This window comes from Alligator sinensis, unplaced genomic scaffold (genome assembly GCF_000455745.1).
Source record: "Alligator sinensis unplaced genomic scaffold, ASM45574v1 scaffold145_2, whole genome shotgun sequence".
NCBI classification, from domain to species: Eukaryota; Metazoa; Chordata; order Crocodylia; family Alligatoridae; genus Alligator; species Alligator sinensis.
In genome coordinates this window covers 3,247,568-3,257,053 of record NW_005841954.1, presented here as the reverse complement: position 1 = coordinate 3,257,053, position 9,486 = coordinate 3,247,568, and the positions used below count along the sequence as shown (strand labels likewise).

The following is a 9,486-nucleotide window of genomic DNA, read 5'->3' as shown; positions in this document are numbered from 1 at the left end:
ACCCACCGTGGGGATGGGTCCCTGGGTTCTGTGGCCCATGGGGCTGACCCAGGAGGGCACTGATGATACTGGAGCATGCCCAGTACATGGCACCTACAGGGCATTTTTATTCCCATTTCCTCACAGAGCCCAGTTGGCCTCAGGTCACTGGGAAAAAAGGTAGCAGGAAGGGCAAAACCAAGAGTCCAGCTCCAGGCCTTGTTCGTTGGTCAAGGAACTTCTAAAACATTCCTTTCTTGTCATTTCCCCACAGGCAGGTCAATTTCTAGCTCACTGGTCCCAAGGGGGAGCAAGAGGAAAAGGGATGCTGCAGTCTGGCACTTGCCTCACCCACCTCAGCCTCTCCCTTGGCAGCACCAGGTCCCAGCAGCTTCCCCTAGCTGCAGGTGATCCGGGCACCCTTCTCCCAGGCTTGCCTGGGCTCCAGGGCCCTGTTGCAGTGCTGGCTCGAGGCCGGAGGGGCTCATCACCCTGCACTCCCTGAGGGTGATGTGGTATTTCTGGGGTGGAGAGGATAGCACAGTATGAATGGGACAAGGGCCAACATCAGCCTGGACAGAGCCTGTAAGAGGTGGAGAGTAGGATCATCCCTATCTATACCCTGCCAGACAAATCTGTAATCTGTACTCGTTGTAAACCTCTGATCAACCCCGCACAATCTTGACCCCCCCCCCCCCCCCCCCCCCTGCCACAGGTTAAAAGAGAGGGACCACAGCACCCAGCTTCTATATAAAGTTTGTTAATACACACCTGAGAGATCACGCAGGTTGTCGCAGAGGAAAAACCCCCAAGGCCTGCACCACACCCAAGCCATTCGGACCCTGGCTTTCCCGAGTTCGTTGCAACAGAAGAGCTGCTCTCCTATTTTTCTGGGCTCAAAAAAGTAAACGAAAGCTCAGAGCTGGCATTTTCTTGATGGGTGACCGGAATCCAAAAAAAAAAAAAGGACAGAACCACCGAGGTGAGGAAACATCAGGAGAAAACAACCTCTCTTTCCCCCTTGAGTTATAATGACTCCTAGATCAAACGACTGGGGCGGGGGACACCGCTTGAGGTGGCAGGGGCTGTGGGGAGCAGGGTCCCCGCCGTGGGCCGGCACAGGGACGTGGACTCCGGGCGTTCTCTCGTGAATTGTGTCAGGGCTCACAGTGAGGGTCCAGCGCCCAAGAGGTCCCCGCTGCTCTGACGCCGGGACACGTCCGAGACACGCCGCCCTGCGCTCTCGGAGGGGGCGGGGCAAGAGTGGCGCGGGCAGCGCCACACGGACCCGCACGTTCCCCGTGCCCCAACTCCCCCTGCGCTTCCGCGCTTTACGGCAACTGTCGCGCCGCCCCGCGCCGGGCTGTTCGCGGCAGCCGGAAGCCAGGTGCGTGGCCGGCTCTCCTGGGCGGGGGTCGGGAGGCGGTGGCGTTGAGGCTGAATCTCGCCGCGGGGAGGCTGTTGTGTGGGGGAGGCCGGGGGGGCGGTAACCGGCCAGCGGCAGCCATGCCTCTCTCTCGGCCGCGGCTCGTGCAGCTGCTGAGCGGACGGGCCTGGCCTGGCCCCAGGCTGCACAGGTGACGTGGCCGAGCCCTGAACCTGCGGCGCGGGGCTTGGGGATTTGGGAGGGTATTAATGGCCAGTGCTGTCTTGCTGCCAAATTTCCCTCTGCTGGTCCACCCGCCTGCGGGCCGGGGTGCAGCACCCATGGAAATGGGGCCAGGCCTCTCCAGAGAGCCCTGGCTCGACGCTGTCCTACAGCTCCCACTTCTGCTGCTGCACGAGGCAGCGTTGCCAGGTCTTATATGTGAGATTCTTATCTGGGAAGCCCAACATGATCGTACTTGCTGAAAAAATTATCGTAGACTGACTGAAACAACAGGCAAATGAGTGTGCGATTAAGTCTTTTTCTTATTACTTTGTCTTGCTCCCTGTCACTCGCCAGTAAGTTAGTGAGAACTGGGCTCATCCAGGTTGAAGCGTTTCTTCATTTTGAGGCAAGCAGTCATAAAGTGCTGACAGCAAACCTAAAAGTCAGTTAAGGCTCACAGAGAGTGCTGCATGAGTGAGCTGCCTCAAAAATTATCATACATTTTGAGCACTTTTACTGTTATTCATCGTACCTAGCTTGTAAGGCCGGAAGAGACCTCTGAAGATAATCGGACCCAGCCCTCTGCACCAAACAGGAAACATAACTGGGGGTCAGGTGACCCCAGCAAGGTGACTGACCTGTCATACAAGGGTGGAAGTTATCGTACAGATATAATTACCATACACTTGGCAACACTGGTTGGAGATGGGATCCCAGGCTAGACGGACTATTGGTCTGACCCCTGTGCAGTGTTTCTTCTGCTCTGGTGCTATCGTAAGTGCCAGACCCTGTGGAGAACCTTTTGCTGAGCCTTGTTGGCCCCCAGGGTTTTCTAGGCGTCATCAACACTAAAACTTGAGGAGTTGTACCCTGAATCAAAGGCAGGGTAGATTGGTTAACCTGTAAAGTGGAAATTCAAGTCTAGTCTGTCTTTGTAGCATGAGCTGAAGCTCACATCGTTGGATTCCGGGAAAGGACCTGCAGAAAGCTGGGTGTGAGGGGAGGGGAGCTACAGCACAAAGGACAAGGGGGCAGGGGAGGGAGGGGCAGTGCTGGTGGAGACATGCAAACAAACATTAAACCTATAGGGGCAAAAAGTGTGTGTGTGTGTAAATCTACTTAGGGTAGATTTGCACCTTACAAAGTAAGCAATCTACTTTATTTTAGACTAAGTTATATGTCTGTTGAACTGAGTCAGCCATGTGTACATCAAAAGATAAGGAACCATGAAACTGAAATGCGTCTTGTTTCACCTTTATCTTCTCAGTTTTGAATTTTGATTTAGCTTTGTAGTCTTAGTGACTTAGTTATAGGGAATAAGTGTTTAGTTTCTGGTTCTTAACATACTAGCCACGTTGTTAGAAATTAGGACGATTATCACTTACTTGTCTCTATAGGTATGACCAGACTTCATCCTTGCTATTTTAGGGAGAAGTGGTAATAAGAAGAAACTACATCCAGTTTTCAGCTAGTAGTAGAAGTCTGTTGCACTGTGCATTAGCAATGGCAAGCATCAATAAACTAAAATATTGGATAGGGAACAAAACTGATTAGTTTTCTTAAAGGGTTGGAATGACTCAACAGAGGTTTATGATTTCTATGCTCTATTTCTTTTTTTAACTTACCTTCTTTAGTTACCTCTTGCACTGTGTATGAATTGATTGAGTAACTGTCAACTGCATATGTTGTAGCACAGTGGTAATAAAAGTCATGGAATTGTCTTTCAAGCCAGAAATCAAGTGATGCTGCTTGTTTCTATTGAAAATATTTTGGCTTGCACACAGGAAAGAAACGGACTCCTCATGCTGCAGCAGACATCCATAGAAAAATGGGAAAGTAAATATGAGGCAACTCCATATCCTGTTGGTGCATTTACAATAATTGGCAACTATGCATGCTTTTTAAACTAGTAAGAAATTGGTTTTAGGACATAGAAGATAGATTCTACTCCATAGCAATCTCTCTGCCATAAATACTTTTATTTTTAAGGCTTATTGTGAAACTGCTGGTTGCTTTCAGAAGAGTGAAGGTCTTGGTATTTTAGTTAAACTCCCTGCAGCTAATAAAATACCTGAATTTTGGTAAACAAAATGCCATAAAATACAGGACAACTAAAAACATGCCAGACAAATCTTATTTGCACAAGCAAACAGAAAACTTTCCTTAGTGAGTGTCAGCTTCAGTGGGTTTTTTAGCTTTTCTTTAAAAACAAGTCTAGCCCTTGCTTTATTAATGTTTTTGCAAGGTTGCTCTTTAAATTGAAGTTAAACATGTCTGGTACTTTTCTTTGGACTTTTTTGGGGGGTGGGGGGGAAATTAGCCAGAGCTGCATGGTTTTTATGTCCTGTAATACTTCATGCTAGATAGTTGTAGTGCCAACAATACAAGGTAAAAAAGTTAATTCAGGGTAGTATTGACTCTTTTGTTGATGCTCATATACCGTGCAGAGAGGAGGCTATGTAGCAGTATGTTCTGACTTGCATTTGAGGGAGGTGTTAGTTGCTTACAGCAGCCCAGTTGTTTTCAGCAACTTATTTCAAGCTATTTTGTTCCCAAGTAACATGCCATAAATGTGTGTGTAGTAAAACGTTCCTAAAGTAATAATGACACTTTGTTAGAGAACTACTGAACACTGTCTAAATTTGAAATGTGGCAATATAATATGGGAAGAAAAATCCAGTAGGACTTGTCTGTAATGAAAACAGTAAAAAAAACCCCAACATTTCTTGGCAATGGGAACAGTAGAATATTGCAACTGCAAAGTGGTATTAATAGTATTGAATAGAAGAGGCTGTATATTAACTGATAAATGAATTCCTTAATATGATTTGGCTAGTAAATTCTAGAGAACTAAAGCTTACGTGCCAAATGTGAAGGCAAATGTTAGGTTTTGGGATATGTGGAATCTGTTTGTAATATGGCAGAACAAAGTTAACTATTCAAATGCTACCAAGAAAACCTGAAATTGCAGGTGTCATACTAAGAGACTACTCTGTTTTGGCTATAGTTAAATACTTGATTAATTGTAGCTCCTAATATTGTTTGAGGAGTAAATGGGAATGTGTTTTAGAAAAAATGCTGGAAAGCCTCATTACTCTAAATAATAGCTTAGATATTCTCCTGATAAATTGCTTTTGGTAGCATTATTTGAGGTTCCTATTAGATACTTGTTAGCCAACACATTCTTACAGAAAACCAAATTACCCATTTAAAGTTAGGGTAAAGAAAAAATAAACACCCTTTACTTCAGAGTTATTTATCTCATTACAGAACAATTTAACGTAAGACCTATAATGAGTTATATCAGATTGTTTGGAATGAACTAGCTGGGTGGAGTCTGAAATGAGAAGCAGAGACAGTAAAGGCTAACCCCCCTTAGTATAATTAGAGGTGACTGACTTGGGGGGTTGCGTAAGATTGGCAGCTGTTACTGCTGCCCAAGGTGCAAAAGCTTCTTGTGAAGCTTCTGTCTAGATTCACAATAGGCATTATGTATTTAAAATCGGCACTTTGATTCAGGATTTAGTTAGATTCCAAATAGTCAGTTCTCAGGACTTGTGTGCAGGTGCTGTGTAATGGAATAGGTGCCCAATTTTTTTTGTCAGTAATTACCTGGGCATCCACATTTCTTTCATTTTATATGGCTATGAACATCAACATGCTGCCTAGACCTGTAAAGATTATCTTATATGAATACTTACTTGGATCCATAAACTAGGTATTTTTGTTTTGTTTTGTGTTGAATTCCTTTGCAACAAAGGATCAGACTGGCTTAGGGCATGTGCAGACATTCCCAGGACCCCATCTGTGATCATGTGGCTCTGGTTCTGCTTGTACACACGTTTCCTGGTGCATGGAGTTGCATTGGGAATGCAATCTAAATTGGGGTGTGTGGGATCAGAAGGGGCTAGCGGGTCTTTAAGGGTGGTTGGTGGGTTTGGGGGGCATCTTGGGGCTAGGGGAGTTGGAGGGCTAAAAGCAGTTTGGTCAGGGTGAGGGAAGTAGGAAAAATGCATCCCCGGGGGGTGGCTGGGCTTTCCTAGCCCTGGGATAGCACAGGACTGGGGCCGGGACTCCCCTGCCCGCAGAACCTGTGTCTGTTGCAGGGGTGTGTGGAGGATTGCAGCATGGCCTCAGGCCTGACCCTATGGTGTCACTGCCCCAAGATCCTGGAGTCTCTCAGGTCCCTCCCACCCGTCTCACTCCCAGACACTGCTTCCTGCCCACCTGCGGGTCTGCCCATAGCCTTGACAGTGTGGGTCCTGCCCCTGTTGGCTGGTACGGGGTGGATGGGTTAGGGTGCCTGGGCAGTGGGGCAGGTACTGCTGCTGCCAGAAGAAGCTGCTGCCACTGGGGCTGTCACAAAATAGTCTGGCCACTGCATTACTACAGCCCTGCTGCATGCCTGGGGGCAGCAGAACCGGCCTCACGTGCCATGGCCCAGGCTGCCTCCCATGCCTGGCTTGGGTGGGTGGGCCAGACAGAATCCTTTAGTGGGCCAAATCCAGCCTTCAGGCTGTCTTTGCCTACCCCTGGTGTTAAACATTGCTTCTTCATCAGCACTCTGTGGCTTGTTGCTGGAGGTACTTTGTTCAGTGGATCGCATCCTTTTTATGTACATTCACCATTTACTAGGGCTAGACAGTTCTCCTTGGTGATGGATGACAGAACAAGGAGCAACAGTCTCCAGTTGCAGCACGAGAGGTTTAAGCTGAATATTAGGAAAAACTCTCTCACTGGGAGGGTGGTGAAGCACCGGAACAAGTTACCTAGAAAGGTGGTGGAATCTCTATCCTTGGAGGTTTTTAAGGCCTGGCTTGACAAAGCCCTGGCTGGAATGATCTAGTTGGGGATGGTCCTGCTTTGAGCAGGGGGTTGGACAAGATGACCTCCTGAGGTCACTTCCAACTGTAATTTTCTGTGATTCTGCTGGACCTCATCACTTTTTGCATAGCTGTAAATGATGGGTGTGTTCGACACTGCTACCATTGGTGTTCTCCACTTCTGTGTAGTGTCTTACTCACTGCATGCAGAATGTTTTTACTGTACAGGTTCCCCTCACTTTATGCGGATTCGCTTTGTGTGAATTTGCAGTTATGTGATGACCCTTTTTATACCAAAAATTCATTATATGTGAGGTAAATTCACCCTTATGCGATCGGTGTGTTGGAAGCCTGCAGTCAGCTACTTTGTGCGGTGCATTGTGGGAGTGACCCAAACCAAAGTATAGTCTCTTGTGTGGATCTGTGCTCCTGCCTTGTTGTCTGCAACATGTGTTTCTGTAGTTGCCATCCCCCTTATGATGTACCCTGTGTCTTGTAAAAGTGGTAGAAGTGGGTCTGGGGGTCAGTACAGTCAAGGTCTTGGAACATATCCCTATTTGTTACATTGTAAAGTGGGTTCCCTTTATGCAAATTCGAGTTATGTGCCATTTTCCAGGAACAAATGTACAGCATAAAGTGAGGGAAACCTGTATATCCATATTGCCATTACTTTCCAAAACACCCTCTACTTTCTCTCAGCACATAGAGAGTTAAATTGCTTCACTCAGGAGTCTGAACTGCACTCTGGGGCCAGGCACATAAAAATGGGCATTATTATGCCCAAATCTTTTTATGGACCTAGCCCAAAATGGCTTTCTCAAGATCACACAGGAATTTTGAGGTAGAGTCTGGAATTAAATTTCCGTGTCCCAAGGCTAATACCCAGACTGCAGAGAGAAATCATGGTCTAGTGTTTAGGGCATTAGCCTGTCATCTTGAGTAAACTAGTTATTCTTTTTTGCCTCAGTTCTTCAATAGTAAAATAAAGTTTTTATATCATTTCTTCAGAGAGTGTTGTGCTGATAAATTAGATTTCATGATGCTGAGATATTCTTGTTTACATGGGGCTACACAAAAGTGCTTCAGATGCATATTTTCCATCCTGTTGAGCACTCAGATAAATCCTTTTCTCTTCTTAAAATAGAGGGAGAAACACCATGTTAATGTCAACAAGTTTTCCCCCAAATATCAATAGTGAAAATTATTCAACTGGTGATCTAGGTAGCTCTGTATTGCTATTTCCTAAAAATAAATTCTGATTTCTGTGTTGTAGCAGCTGAGCACAATGTCCTTAAAGCACTAGAATTGAAAGGAACAAATCATATTTGCAGCGTCCTTTTGCCCTTTCCTAGGCATATTAAGAAACTGTACAGAAAAGCCTTGAATCTCTTCTCTTCCTAGTCTTAGTCAAGGTGCTGATGCATGTAAAAAAGAACTTGGGGACTTAGCAACAAAAGAAAGTAGAATATTCAAAGATTTGGTAGCCTGGGAGAAAAAACCCTCATTCTTTTTACAGAATTGAAGAACTGAGATAGTGCATAAAACAGGAAATGGCCTACTGCCAATATTAAAGAATCTATAGCCCAAACTAACCTACTGGTACAGTATGCAGAAGAAAGAGAGTGTTCAACTTACTGTCAATTGTGTTGACTCTGTAGGAGCAAATAGAAGAAAACTCAATTTCTTGTTTGGACTGTGTTTATGAGGCGATCTAACCTAGGTCTATAAATCTGGGCTTTTTTTTTTTTAACCTTACGTGTGGCGTAGCATTAAATATATCTTGGAAGACCTTTAACTTTTGAAACAGGAATATTTTTACTTCTGTGCAATCATTCCTTAACAATACAAAATATACCTTCTGATAGATATTACAGGAAGAGGTTGTACATATGTCATAAGGGATTATCAGTGCACTTCTAGAAACTAACCCACTTCAAGTATTTTGTAATTCAAAAGTTCTTACTTTAGCTCTTTCAGATCATAAAGAAATAATTTCCTCTTTTTTCAGGGTTTCAGCCAATAACAGTAACTCTTAGATTTTCCCTAATTCCTAGAATAGCCTTAAGTGCCCCATATTCAGTGCCTTTGATTAAATGTATACCCTTTACTAAGGAAAATTGCATAGGTGTCTTGTTTCCTCATACACATATTACCACTAATGTAGGCAGGCTGCCCAGGAAGAGTGGGCAGCAGCTGGTGGATTTGATTCCAGTTTGCGCACACAGTTATGTTTAAAGGAAAGCTGCACTTCCTCTCAATACAAAGAAGAGAATCGGTGCTAATTTTAAATTGTCTTAAATATAATACAAAATAATGAAAGGGGAAGCTACCATTTTACTAATTGGCTGACATGCTGTGTAACAAAGGTGCTGTTCAGTATGTGAGCTATAAAATGAGACGACGGGGCCTTGGATTTAGAACCAGATGTCCATGAGCCAAATCTTGATCAGACTTATTTGTATCTAAATGTGACTTGGGCATACTTTAGCTGCTTAAGTCGCAACAAGCCTTCCTAATAATCATTCCTGTTCGCCAGCCTCAAAAATGCAAAGGCATCTGTTTTGTCTTGAAAAGATCTTTGGTGCCTAGGCTTAGGCTACTGCGGATGCACACTAGGAATCTAGATTGGCCACCTAGTGCATCTGACTACCAACTAAGTCTATTGCAATCTGAGTCTGTGCTGAAAAGTGGTTGTATTCTAAGTCCCCAGTCCCTCAAGTGAGGACTGAACTCTACTAGTAATTGATGTCAACAACATACATTCAGCCTAAGGGAAGAGGGGAAGTCACCATTTCTCTTTCAGTATTCTAGTGTCAAGAGAACATGTCCAGGAGATAGGAGACATGGAGTCTAGGTTCTCCAGTGACTGTCTAATGCAAAATGCATAAATAATCCTGGCAGAAGGAACTGGAAACTTGGACTCCTTTTGCCAGAGGACTTCTATAACTAGTAGGCTATGGAATTATGCTCCCTCTTGCTTCCTGAACTTTGCATGCATTTTGCTTTAGATGGGTAGCTGGAGTGGAAAAACCCAGAAATAACCCTGAAGTTCACCTTCACAACTGTAAGCAACTGTGGGACCCTGAGAAAGAG

The 9,486-nt window shown here is 45.0% G+C and overlaps 1 protein-coding gene across 7 annotated transcripts in view; it reads left to right on the top strand.

Annotated features, from left to right (window-relative positions):
- The first annotated feature begins 755 nt into the window (after nt 1-755).
- The window catches only part of ASCC3 (activating signal cointegrator 1 complex subunit 3), a 567,052-nt gene continuing 558,321 nt past the window's right edge, over nt 756-9,486 (top strand). For 5 of the 7 annotated variants that reach the window (XR_003093256.1, XM_006020463.3, XM_025200060.1 and 2 more), the window contains exon 1: nt 756-1,366. The gene's annotated coding sequence lies outside the window, so the exon portion shown is untranslated. Of the gene's footprint in view, nt 1,367-1,452; nt 1,557-3,386; nt 3,407-9,486 lie in introns of those variants that run through there. The other 2 variants (XM_025200058.1, XM_025200059.1) reach the window with 2 other exon arrangements.